The 14,103-nt window shown below is 38.6% G+C and overlaps 1 protein-coding gene and 1 long non-coding RNA gene across 4 annotated transcripts in view; one reads left to right on the forward strand and one right to left on the reverse strand.

The window, feature by feature from the left end:
* Positions 1-7,717, reverse strand: part of LOC121474542 — a 68,268-nt gene extending 60,551 nt beyond the window's left edge. For both annotated transcript variants that reach the window (XR_005983426.1, XR_005983425.1), the window contains exon 1: positions 7,622-7,717. This is a non-coding gene — a long non-coding RNA (uncharacterized LOC121474542). The remainder of the gene's footprint in view (positions 1-7,621) is intronic.
* The window catches only part of EXOC4 (exocyst complex component 4), a 755,174-nt gene that overhangs the window by 279,242 nt on the left and 461,829 nt on the right, over positions 1-14,103 (forward strand). The gene's annotated exons all lie outside the window — the stretch shown is intronic.

Below are 14,103 nucleotides of genomic sequence, written 5' to 3' on the forward strand. Positions count from 1 at the left end.
TACAGATTGTTCTAGAACTGCAGGTTGAGCTAAGACCATGTCCAGCTGTCTGAATTTGTAGCATTGAAGGAGTTTAAGGTAGACTCAAGCTTTACCCCTCCAACTATAGATAGATAACCCAGGGTTCTAAGCTGGTGACCAGGCAATTGCATTAGAAACTTCTAACTTGGTGATTAGTGGTTTTGGGTCCCCTTTTTAGTTTGAATTAGAATCTCAGTGGCCTTGGTAAAGACTTTGCCCATTCATTACCATAGCAAAATGGTTTGGGAATCATAGCTAATTAGGAGTCAAAGGGAAGCTAATCCCAGGGATTGAGCATGCCTTGCAGGTTGGTAGTCCAGCATGCTGGATGCTGGACTTAACCTTTTTTATTCTGAGTTTTTTTATCTATGAAATAATAATAGTTAATAATAATTGTTTCCTCAGTGGAGTTGTTTATGTGATTCATAGAGAAAATCCATGGAGAGTACTGGCACATAGAGAGTGTTTTCTTCCCTTCCCTTCCCTTCCCTTCCCTTCCCTTCCCTTCCCTTCCCTTCCCTTCCCTTCCCCCTTCCCTTCCCTTCCCTTCCCTTCCCTTCCCTTCCCTTCCCTTCCCCCTTCCCTTCCCTTCCCCCTTCCCTTCCCTTCCCTTCCCTTCCCCCTTCCCTTCCCTTCCCTTCCCTTCCCTTCCCTTCCCTTCCCTTCCCTTCCTTTCCCTTCCCTTCCCCCTTCCCTTCCCTTCCCTTCCCCCTTCCCTTCCCTTCCCTTCCCTTCCCTTCCCTTCCCTTCCCTTCCCTCCCCTCCCCTCCCCTCCCCTCCCCTCCCCTTCCCTCCCCTTCCCTAAATTTATTCATGAGAGACACACACACACACACACACAGAGAGGCAGAGACACAGGCAGAGGGAGGAGCAGGCTCCTCACAAGGAGCCCGATGCGGGACTCAATCCCGGATCCCGGGATCACACCCTGAGCCGAAGGCAGATGCCCAACCACTGAGCCACTCAGGCGTCTCCATAGAGAGTGTTCAATACATATGCTGGCTATTATAGTGTTACTCAAATGATTTAACTTAACACAGACTAGGTTAGAAGGCTGGGAGGCTGAGGGAGGGAGCTGAGTCTAAGCCAGTGGTTCTCAAACTTTAAGCATGCATCACACAACCTTGACCTGTTAAAGGACCTGTTACAGCTGATTGCTGGGATGCACCTTAAAGGTTTTTGACTGGCTTTTGATTCTGGTGTAGAGTGACATAGTTAAATTTAACTTGCAGATAAAAAGCAACTAATTTCTAAAGTATGATGTTTCATGCAGAATTTGGAACATACAGTTGTTCCCTGCACCTAATCTAAGACCCCACTGGGTGGCTGAGACTGTGGATAATATGGAACCCTAGGTCTAGTGTTTTTTTTCCTGCGCATACATACTGATGATACATGGTTGACAGACTGGCAACATATGTAGTACAGATATGCTGGACAACGGGATGATTAACATCTGGGGCTGGATGGAGCGGGATCACGTGAGGTTTTATCAGGCTACTCAGAACAATTTAAAATGGAGGAATTGTTTATTTTTGGAATTTTCCATTTAATATTTTTGGGCCACAGTTGACTGTGGTGACTAAACTAGGCAAAATGAAACCTTAGATAGGGAGGGATACTGTATTTACCCCATAAAAGAAGTCCATTGTTTATCTGAAATTTCAGCTTAACTAGGCATCCTGCTTTTTGCTTTGTTTTTGCTGAACCTGGCAACTCTAGTTTGGGTGGGCCTGGGTATTTGCCTGTCAGTTCATTCTGAGTAGCTGCTTGTGCTGGCATTTCAGGGCCACACTTTGAGAACCTCTCAGTATTGGCAGCGTATGGAACTAAGGACTGTGATAACCTTTCTTTTCAAATAACTATAGCACAAGATGTAGCTCAAGTTCTCTGCAAGTTCAAAGGATGTCAGAGATACCAGGCTAATAGGGACAGTTCAGTGGGAGGTTATAGGTATGCAATACAATTTTTTGAAAGTACATGAGTTCACTATGACTCATGAAAGTATGTAAATGCATTGGCCTAAACGAAGTGTGAAGGTAATAGATTTCGGTTTTTTTTTTTTTAAGCATGATTTTAATTTAGCCACATTTTCATGAATTTTAGATTTAGTCTTCTAATGCCAGGAATGATATTTTGGGTTTGGAGTGAGAGGGCCAAGGGCCAGACTTGAAACTCATCTGTACTTTTATCTGTAGTCTTTCTGTAAGTTGGAAACCAGAAACTGGAGGCACACAAGAGGCAGTGTAAGAGAGTGGTTATTTCATGAGTTTTAGAGTTGGATGGTATTTAACTCAGCCAAGCCTCAGTGTTTTCATCTGTATAGTGGAAATAATAATGGTATCCACCTTCTAAGGTGGTTGGGAACATAGTAGATACGAGTATATACCCATAATGGCTTAGCGTGTATTAAGTGCTTCAGTAGGATTAGGATTTAATAAAACTCAAATTTTCTCTCTGGTGAGTAAATTCTTAACCCATTGTAAATAGATCCTCTAAATTAAGTTTGTTTTTTTCTTAACCAAGAAACATCATTAATTCATTAATTCATGATGCATGATCAGTATGCATTGATTAAAGATACATATTTAAACTTTGTGGGTTTTTAAAATCAGGAAATATAATTTATTCATGATGCATGATCAATATGCATTGATTAAAGATGCATATTTAAACTCAGTTACTGGGTCTACTACCAGTAGCGCTAAACTGCTGAGCCACCAGGGCTGCCCTGGCATGTATATTAATAGATATGAAAGATAAATTCCTGGAGGTAGAGTCTACAGACATTGGTGATTTTGATGACACTGCTATACTGCCCACTATAGTGGTAGTGCCAGTTTATACTTTCACCAAACTATGTTTAAAACTGATTCTTTGCATTCTTATCAACACATTATATTACCTGGCTTTGACTCATTGCCATTCAGATGTGTAACAAAAACCAGTGTTTTGTTATAGTTTGAATTTGTATTTTTCTTTTGGGATTCAACTTTTATTATATATTTAACAACTTTATTTCCTTTTTGGTGACCTATTTATATTATTTTGAGTAATTTTGAATTGGGTCATTTTTTCCTCTTTTTTGTTGGTTTGTAGGAATTCTTTAACAGGTAATTGCGCACTTTGAGATATGAATTTTCATTTTTTTTCCTGTTTATCTTTTGACTTTCCTTGCCATAGTTTTTGCTATCAGAAATGTTTGATTTCTACTTTAAGTATAATAAGATTTTCTTGTATGGATTCTTTGTGGCATAGTTACAAAAGATTTACACTGGCTGAGGTTATAATATGAGGAATTTTCTCATTATTTCTTCTATTACCTTTATACTTTAATTTCTTACATTAAAATTTTTAGTCCATTTGGAAATTATCCAAATATAAATTGTGAGGAAATCCTTTGACTTCTGCTTTGATTTGCTTTGTTTGTGACCTCACTGATTCAATTGATTTTTATTGAGTATCATTTATGTGCAAGAAACTTTGGTGGATGGGACACCTGGGTGGCTCAGCAGTTTAGCACTTGCCTTCGGCCCAGGGCATGATCCTGGAGTCCTGGGATCGAGTCCCGCATTGGGCTCCCTGCATGGAGCCTGCTTCTCCCTCTGCCTGTGTCTCTGCCTCTCTCTCATGAAAAAATAAATAAAATCTTTTAATAAAAAAAAAAAGAAAGAAAGAAAAGAAACTTTGGTCGATGGGGCAGCCTGGGTGGCTCAGAGGTTTAGTGTTGCCTTCGGCCTAGGATGTGATCCTGGAGACCTGGGATTGAGTCCCATGTTGGGCTCCCAGCATGGAGCCTGCTTCTCCCTCTGCCTGTGCCTGTGCCTCTCTGTCTCTGTCTCTCTGTCTCTCTATGTCTCTCATGAATAAATAAATAAAATCTTTAAAAAAATTAAAAGAAAGAAACATGGGTGGATTTCCAAAAAAAATTATACAAATAATAACACAAGCATAATAAGTACAATGGTAGAGATGTTTGGGAATGCAAAGAAAAGAGTGATTGATTCTTTCTATATGTGAGACAGGAAAGATCTGTATTGATCTTTTCTTTACTCATAGTAAAGAAATATGCAGACCCATAATAATTTTTGAACCAATCAATGTCTTAAAAAATTTTGTTTTATAAGTTGCTGATTGAAAGATTGATTTACAACAGTTCCAGTCTGAGTTATAAGGATGTTGAATGTGTGGTATGAATAGATTAACTGATGATATGATACTAAGTTATAAGCCTGCCATCCCTAGTGATATATTTTGTAGCTAGGAAAAAAAAGAACTGGGGAAACAAATTTGAGAGCCAGTTTTCAAGATGGAGGAGAAGATGATAGTATAAGAATAGTAACATACCAACTTTATGATTTTGGAACTCCTTTGAGAAAGAACTAATAATAATTAAGGTTTTTTTTTTAAGGCCCAAATATTAATTTAAAAGAGCTCAGGTAACTAGAAAGGTGGCAGAATAAATTGGGAGGTAAAGAAGATAAAGGAAAAGAAGCTTAATCATGTGGGGAAATGTACAATACTTGGAACAGTTGAAAGTAAGCAGAGACTTTTAATCACTCTGCAGAGTCTGAATGAAGTGGACAGCAGAGCTGCTAGAACAGTCTAAAGGACAGAAATGATCAGAGACAGAAAAAAAATAATAAAAAGAACAGCTTAAGTTTTGAATATAAGATGGAATGCATAACTTACAGAATAGTAAATGAAATTTGGTGTCAGGTACCAGCAGGTAGTTATTTTCCATTGGAAATGAAAGAGAATTGTTTTTAAAGCAGAATAGAGATACATAATTTTACAGTTAAATGTGCATTAGCCCAATGTTTTAAGAGAGTAAACAGTGAAAAAGACCCAATACTGGAGAACCCCCCCAAAGTATATGTGGATTATATTTCATATGTATGTGTATATAAGTATATAGGTACACACACACTTACTATGCTAAGGCATTAAGTTTTGCCACCTTTATATAGGCATTTAAAATACATAAGACCATGATAACTAATGGTGTAAGCAACAGTTTATTTTGAAACTGACTAGAGATGCTAATTTAAGTATTGGTATTTCCATGCTTTCCAATCATTGTCCTATTGTGCATCCTGGGTGGTCTTTCCTTTTTAGCCACTGGACTTTAGAATTGCTTAAGAACTCTGCCTTTATGTAACTTTATAGGTTTGTGAAACATACAACTTAAATCCATAAACAATTAAGGAATAATGTTAAAGTGATGATTCCATGATTGCTTGTGTGGCTCTCAGTCACAGAGTGGTTCACAGGACAGACAGGTGTGAGAGTGGTTGACTAGATAAGCCACTTTAGTGGCCCATGTGGACCAGATATCATCAGACAGAAGGGAACTAGTGAGAGTGGAAATTATTTTTTTTAAAGATTTTTTTAAAATTTATTTATGATAGAGAAAGAGAGAGGCAGAGACACAGGTAGAGGGAGAAGCAAGCTCCATGCCGGGAGCCCGACGGGGGACTCGATCCCGGGACTCCAGGATCGCGCCCTTGGCCAAAGGCAGACACCAAACCACTGAGCCACCCAGGGATCCCCGAGAGTGGAAATTATTAATAAAAATGAATCCTCTAAAAGGAAGATTAATGAAAATTAGAATTCACTGAGAAAGTAGATGTAGAGATTTCATGTTTTCCTGAGTCAGCAGGTGGAAATCAACTAGAAGATGGTGAGAGAATCCAATGGAAAAGGCAGTATTGGGGATCCCTGGGTGGCACAGCGGTTTAGCGCCTGCCTTTGGCTCAGGGTGTGATCCTGGAGTCCCAGGATCGAGTCCCGCATCAGGCTCCTACATGGAGCCTTCTTCTCCCTCTGCCTGTGCCTCTGCCTGTCTCTCTCTCTCTCTGTCTTTCATAAATGAATAAAAAAAAAATCTTTAAAGAAAAAAGAAAGGAAAAGGCAGTATTGTTTACAAAGGAAGAATTTTAAGTGTCAGCAGACGTTAAAGAAACCCGGCAGTTATTTGAACGGTCTTACTTGTTTGTGCTTGGAGGTACTTTAACTCAACATTCCAATCTATTTTCTTTTGTTTCTGCATCATTCCAGGTTAAACTCTTGTTTAGAATGCTGTCTAAATTTCTCCAAATTTGTAGCAGTGTAAATAGTACATCAGAATCATAGTACTGAATACTTGAGCAGTCTAAAACGTGAACCTGCCTGGAAAAGAAGACTGGAACTTGAAAAATCAATAAGCTTAGGAAAAAACTTTAAAAAGCTTACGCATTATAAAATAGCAATAAATCAAGAATAATGAACAATCAATTGCTTGGATAATCATTTTACTTTGAACAACACAAGCAAAATTTAATTGTGTATATGAAAGATTTCTAGCATTTGAAAGGTAATGGAAGAATACAGGAAGTACATTCAAAAAGATATATAAAAGGAATTCCTTCTGATATAACAAAATCACATTAGCAAAATAAAATAATAAATTTTAGGGAAGACAGGTTACTGATTTGAAGAGCTCCTGGGATTCTGGGATTCTGGAAGCTTTTGGGACATCTCTAAATGTTGTCTCTCTAAAAGAGCAGGATCTTGATTGCTGATTAGTAATCCAAGAATACTGGTATTTGAAGGTGATCTATAATGACTTAAGGCTTATGACTCAGTCTCCTACTCATAACTGCTAGAAACTTTACAGTTTAATAAACTCATTTCCCCATTATGAAAATGGGGAGATTTGTTCTGTTTTTTGTTTTGTTTTGTTTCTGGTTTTATGGTGGGTTTTTTTGTTTTGATTTGTGTTTTTTTCTAGCAGGAAAGGGCTGGAAATATGTCCCTGATGCTCTTGGGGTGAGCTCTGTAGGTAACTGCTGAGAGCAGAAATCTGTTTAGGGAATGAATGGGAGCTGAGGAGCTGGGAATGGTGACTGTGAACAACAACTTCTAGAATTTTGGTGTAAAAAGGAGAGAACAAAGGAAGGCTGCTTTTTTAAAATTTTTTTAAGATATGATAGGATTGAGCAGCTTGATTTATAAGATGGGCAAGTAGTGATGGAGATGTTGAGGTAAAAAGAGAGAGGGGTCTACTGTGGAACAGTGACCTTGGGTAGCCTGAAACAGGAGCAGCACAGAAGCCTCAGAGTGCTGGAGGGAAGAAGGAAACTGGGAAAGAATCTATTTTTGAATTTTTCAATTAGATATCTTCCACTTACCAGGAAGCTCTAGCCAGATTCTAAGATAACATTTGAGGATATGACCATATGATAAAGCACTTACTATATATATATAGATAATCTGAAACTATACCAATTCTGAAACAAAAAGAGTGTGGTCCTATATAGCTGTGATGATACGTGAACAGTCAGATCTTGACAGGTTGACTTTGATGTTTCTGATTAATTAAAAAAAAAAGCCAATACTAGTTAGTCTGTGATGCATATGATACATCTCACTTCACAAAGAATATTAGAGCTGAAAGGAACCCCATTTTTACAGAGTGACAAAACTAGGGAGAGGAATTAATGAGTTATTCATGTAGACAAGTAGGAGCCCAGGTATTCTGGGCACCAATCCAGAGAGATCCTAGAGTCACTTCTAAGAATGGAGGAAGAACCAGATTTAGTGATAGTACAGATAGTACCTTAATCTCCTCAGCCTCTGGCAGGTTTTCACCTCTCTTCTACTTGGGTCCAGCTGAGGAATCCCAAGCGGCAGCTCTGACACTGGGGAGGAGTCCAGGACCTAGGAAGCTTGTGGTAATGCACCCCAAAGTACATAGTCCTGCAGAAGTTCATGGACTTAGAGCTTTTAATTTCCAACCTGGGATTTTAATGCAAGCTGTAAGGGTTGCATGTTCTATGTTAAGCACAAAGCAAAGATATTTCTGCTGTGCAGAGAGATTCTTCAGCCTTGTAAAGATTAAAAGTACTTTTGGTTATAATTATTTCCCGTTATTATTTAGTATATGTAAAACATTTTGTGCTCTTTAAGTCCATCTCAATATCGTTGATTAGTAGGTAAGATTTCTACTAAGTTGGATTCTTACTAATAGTTTGGGTAATTACATTGTAATTTATAATCAACATCTGACAGGAATGAGTAGAAAGTGTATAGTATTTAGAAGTAGCTCTGGCTCTTGCGTGGAACCAAGGGGTGTGTGTGTGTATACATATATAATTCCATGTAGTCCTATATATAATTATACATATATATGTATGTAAGATCTATATAAATATTTACCATTTACCAACACATACACGCTTCTTTAAGTATTTAGGGAGGGCTTAGAATGAATCTAGATTATAAGCTTTTATACCAGATTGTAAGCTTCTTGAGAGTGGTTATTTTTAAAATTACCTTGTTGTATCTCTCACTTAATAGACATTGAATAAAAATATTTGCTGATTGACCCAATTTTAGTACCAAGTAAGGTAGACATCTTTTCTAAAGAACAGTTAAGGTCAGGCCTCTGTGTGCACATCCATCAGTCAGTTTTTCTAAAGGGCCGCTGATCTGCCACCTGGATGCTGCCTCTATCCTGCAGTGTGTGTTCTTCACGTGGATGAAAGATGAAGTTCATGGTCAGCACAGCCATTGCTTCTCTGAAATGTAAATATCCTCACTCCTGTTAATATTGTTGTACTTTGATCTCATGCTGGTGCTCTCCTTTTCTTCATCTTTTTTTCATTACAGCTTTGCCTCTGCCCTTTGTACCCAAATGCATCTGGAAAGATGTCACCTGCAGAGATGCTATTTGGTGAAGATTTGGAACCTCTTAAGAGTTAAATTATTGTCCTTTATCTTCAGTAGTGATGATAAATCTGTTAGAGCCAAACTTTCAACCTTTTGGAAGGAATATTGTACTAAAGATGATACTATTCTTTTTTAAAAAAGATTTATTTATTTATTTATGACAGAGAGAGAGAGAGAGAGAGAGAGAGAGAGAGAGGCAGAGACACAGGAGGAGGGAGAAGTAGGCTCCATGCTGGAGGCCCGACGTGGGACTCGATCCTGGGACTCCAGGATCGCACCTTGGGCCAAAGGCAGGTGCTAAACCGCTGAGCCACCCAGGGATCCCCAGATGATACTATTCTTGAAATAGATGCTATTCATGAAACTAAGCATACTCTTATATTATCTCTATCAGTGACATGCTCACCAATAATTAAATAATTATATTTGATTATGCAGATCTGTTGAAAGAGATGTGCTTAATTCTCAGCTAAAAAAGATTCTCCCCCCTAAAGGAAGTCAGTATGTATCCATCACATGTGCTTTTTGAGGTACCACATTTCTTTCAACCCCCAGAACTTTCACATTTTGTCATTTCCTCTTTTAGGTTTACCTCCTGTAGCTCCTAATCTCACTGCTACCAGCGTGTTCAAGTCTTAATCCCCTTACACCAAGTTAATATACACCTCATGTTTTCTCTCTTAATTCTGATCCGTTCTGTACACTGTACTCTTCAGGGCACGTTAGTTTCGTGTAAACTGTGGACATGATCACAAAGTAGACAGGGGAACTGCTGGTTGTAGTGCAGCATTAACTTTGGAAGAGCTCTCCCCACTTTAAAAGAAAATTGCAGAGCCATAGCACCTGCAGTACTGCTTTAGATGTTGAGAAGATTTAATACATTTTTGAAGAATTGAAACAGTTTCCTCTGTTGAAAAATTCTGTTTTGGTGGTAGAGTCTGGGAAGGAGATGACTGTAGAGGGGTCAGTCCGGTATGTTCACTGTCTGGAAAGAACCAGTTCTGGGAATGAGTAGACAATTTCTTGAATTTAAAGTTATAGTAAGTGCAGTAGAGCAAAATGGGCTTCTATCATAGCAGTGCCTCTCTCCTTTCATGCTTCTTTGATGCCCAGTGTTCAATTCAAATATATTCTAGTGAGTGCTCTTAACAGTCCTCTAATTTTCCTGTTTCCTTTCTTCACCTCCAGGTTCATCTTAAATGAACCTCTTCTTGGTCCCATAAGGCCAGTCTGTTTTTGCATTCCTCAGTTCTGATTTCTTTTGGCAGGAGAACTAGATATGGTTGACAGATTATATCTGAAAAGGGCTTTGGTAATTGCTCGTTCTGTTCGGTGACTGTGTTGCTGACAGATGGGCACAGTGAATATTGAAAGTGTTCTGGACCTCCACATACTTCTTCAGCTCACGAGTGGTGAACACTGCCAGCATTTTTGTTATTATCTATCAGCAGATTTAAAAAGAATTGCTTGGCACTTTACATCTTTTTTGAACCTATAACTAAATCACGTTTATGGTAGGTTCTCTCCTACCTCTTCCACTCCCTTCTCATTATATATTTTTTTGGAATAGACAAAATTCTCAAGATGTTAGTGCAGGCTGGCATGAATGGGTGCCAACAGCTCTTACAGACTTGTTAAAAGATTTATTTTTTGCCTGAGAATTACACATATGGCCTAGAATGATAATATTAGGATCTGTGTTGGTTGAGATAATTGGCAGATCACACCTTAAGAAAAGTGATTGGTTGGCTTGTCTCTTTCATTTTAATCCACAGTCTCCGTCACAAATTACCATTATGTAGTATATTACTATGAATGTTTAAAAAACTTATTTAACCCATTTATAGGGGGCATCTGTTAGTTGAGCTTGAATTATTTAAAACATTCTCTCACATTGGTCAATTTGGTAGCAGCCAGCAAAGTCAAAATGAGCAAAGGAGGGGACCCCAATAATCCCAGATCTATAAAGATGGTTTCTTAAGGGGGTAACAGTCACCATCCAGATAACGCTAGAGGTGATCTCATGCAGTCTCAGTAGAAAAATAATCCAGAAGTGAGAAATGGGATCTCAAGGTACCATTTGTTTCTCTCAGAGACAAGGTATTGGGCTACAGTGTGCTGTTGTAGAGATAACCATGGGGCCTTTGCACCCTTGTAACCCTTGTATAATGCAGCAAGTTTTGATAGAAGTCCTTGAGATATAGGGGAAATTAATTTATCTGTTTAACTTCAGTGATGACAGATTATAGAATGACCTTTAAAATATCCATGACAGATTATAGAATGACCTTTAAAATATCCATGATTTTTTTTAAAGATTTTATTTATTTATTCATGAGAGACACAGAGAGATAGAGAGACAGAGACACAGGCAGAGGGAGAAGCAGGCTCCATGCAGGAGCCTGACATGGGACTTGATTCCAGGTCTCCAGGATCACACCCTGGGCTGAAGGCAGCGCTAGACCGCTGAACCACTGGGGCTCCCAGTATCCATGATTTTGATAATTATTAATTTGGCATTTGTGAAAGCATTGGAATTTTATACCAATCTTATAATACCTAATTCCTGTGATGGTGATTATGGTTATTTATTCCTCTGCTTATAAAAAGATGCTAAGTTTAAATTAATTTGTATGTTTTTTTTTTTTTCTAATTCTGTTATTCATTGTATGCATGTGAGTGCTGCATGAGGGAGAGAGAAGAGCATATGCTCAGTTTGAATATATATTTTCATTTCTTGATAAGTGGAAGAAGATGTTCCTACCTGTAGGCACAGGAGCTGGACTTGGCTGTCTCCTTTCCAACGTAGTTTAAAGATACATATAATAAAAAAGAATAAATTATGCAAATGGTGGAGCTGGGATGCACCTTTGTTAAAATTGGGATAATATTTTGGATTAGAAAAGCAAAATATGTAACCTCCACTTGCCTTCAAATATTTACTCACTGCAATCGTCAGACTTCATTTAGGAAGCTAGCAAATATATGATGAAGTAACAAACCTGCATGTGTCTTCTTTCCCCTTCAATTTAATAGTATTTTTTCTCCGTGAAAAAATTTTGAGCTATGAAACTGCCACCTTATAAATTCCTGGACCACCATCGTAAACATTTTCCATTCTCTTCCTGGTAATAATTCGTCCTAAATAACTGCTCCCACATTGATTCCAATGATTATTATAAAGTGAGAAGATCTCTTGGGAAATGTATAGTGTGTTTTATAGAAGGGATAACTGTGGCCCCAGAACAGTTGTCTGAACAGAGATTGCCCAACAAATTAAGTCACAGAGTCCAGAGAGAGAACCTACATCTCCTTGTTCCTGCTCAGGACACTTGCCTCTTGTCCATCCTTAGTCCATGGAAAGGAATCTTTTTACCTTACTTGATGCTACAGAAGCTTGAGTGTGGTTCCCAGATTGCTGACCGTTTATTAAGCAATAAAAGTTTCAGCCTCTTGTTTTCAAGTTACAAGGCCTTTAACTTAGGATATATTTTTGTATCTCAAAATCAATGAGAATTAGCATTTCTCATAGAATCTTTAACTCTTATATCTCCTACCACCATGACTCACCTGCAGTACTAACATGATTTAAAATATAATCTAATGTAGTGACGTATTGTGCATAGCTCCTTGACTCAATAGGTTATTTGTGCCATTGCATCAAAAAGTGCTGCTTCACTTTGGGGGACTGTCAATCAACTTGCATAAATTTATTTATAATTGGAAATTGAAGGAATGCACAATTAGTTTTATAAAACAGTTGGCAAAGCTATCAAAGTTCTTAAAATTTTTTGCAGTGTTAAGAGGTAGAGTGTCCCAGGGCATTGAAAGAAAAAGCAGAGAAACAAATCTTTTTTTTTTTTTTGAGAAACAAATCTCTCTCTCTCTTTTTTTTTTTTTTTTTTAAATTTTATTTATGATAGTCACAGAGAGATAGAAAGAGAGGCAGAGACACAGGCAGAGGGAGAAGCAGGCTCCATGCACCGGGAGCCCGACGTGGGATTCGATCCCCGGTCTCCAGGATCGCGCCCTGGGCCAGAGGCAGGCTCCAAACCGCTGCACCACCCAGGGATCCCAAGAAACAAATCTCTAATAGCATTGCATTTTCCTAGTTCTCTTGGGCTTGCAGAGAAGAACAGGTGTTGGGGGTGGTTTTGAAATTAGTTTGGAATCATGAGAAGATAAAATACAACTCTCTCTGATGGCTGGGGCAAAATGACTTTGGAACACCACAGTTCTCTGCCCCCATCTGAGAAAATGTTACTGTTGCTCAGTAGCTCTTGTTAACCTGAAAAACTCTGGGATTACATAAATAATGAATGGGCCCAAAATGCATTGGTTTTTGTAATGTAGATGAAGGGAAGATGTCTTGTCAGGGCTGAAATTTGCATATTAGAATAATTCAGTTATCTTACCTTGTTCTTTAAAGAAATAAATGCCTGTGAATATTCATGGTTTAATTAAAATATTAATGGTATACTGATACTTGAGTTTTAGGTCTCTAGTCATCCATAAAGAGTTTCATTTACAGTTGATGAGCAGTGAAGGAATACTTTAACATAAAGTATAATCTATTGGCTTTTTGTCTTGGAAATGAAAATGTAGTACCTGAAAGGAGTAAACGATTTGTTTATCCTTGCAGTGCATCATTTCTTTTGATAAGAAATGGGTACAGACTTGGTATGATTATCTTTTGTTGCCCGCATACACTTGTTGGTTTGTTTGAACACACTGTTTACCTTTATTAGGTAGTTAGGGGTTCTTTTTTTTTTTCCTAAGATTTTATTTATTGATTCATTCATGAGAGACACAGAGAGAAAGAGAGGCAGAGACACAGGCAGAGAGAGAAGCAGGCTCCATGCAGGGAGCCCGACATGGGACTCAATCCCCCGTCTCCAGGATCACACCCTGGGCTGAAGGCAGCGCTAAACCGCTGGGCCACTGGGGCTGCCCTAGTTAGGGGTTTTTTAGTTGCTTCATTGACTTTTAAATTTTTGGTTATTTTTAATTGTGGTAACACACACATAAGATTTACCACCTTAATCAATGTGCAGCATTCAGCACCATCCATCCCCAGAAATCTTTCATCCTCCCAAACTGAAATGCCATACCTATTTAAACATAGCACCCCATTTCCCCCGCCTCTCGTTCCCGGCAATCACCACTCTAGTTTCTCTCTCTATGATTTGACTAGTCTAGTTACCTCCTGTAAGTGAAATCAAAGTATTTGTCTTTTTGTGACTGGTATATTTCACTTGACATAATTCCCCCAGGGTTTGTTCCTGTTGTAGCAGGCATCAGAACCTCTCTTCCTTTGGGGGAAGGATGGGGGGCGAGGAGGAGCGGAGGGAGAGGGAGTGAGAGGGAGTG

The sequence above is a fragment of the Vulpes lagopus genome, chromosome 13 (genome assembly GCF_018345385.1).
Source record: "Vulpes lagopus strain Blue_001 chromosome 13, ASM1834538v1, whole genome shotgun sequence".
Classification (NCBI taxonomy): domain Eukaryota; kingdom Metazoa; phylum Chordata; class Mammalia; order Carnivora; family Canidae; genus Vulpes; species Vulpes lagopus.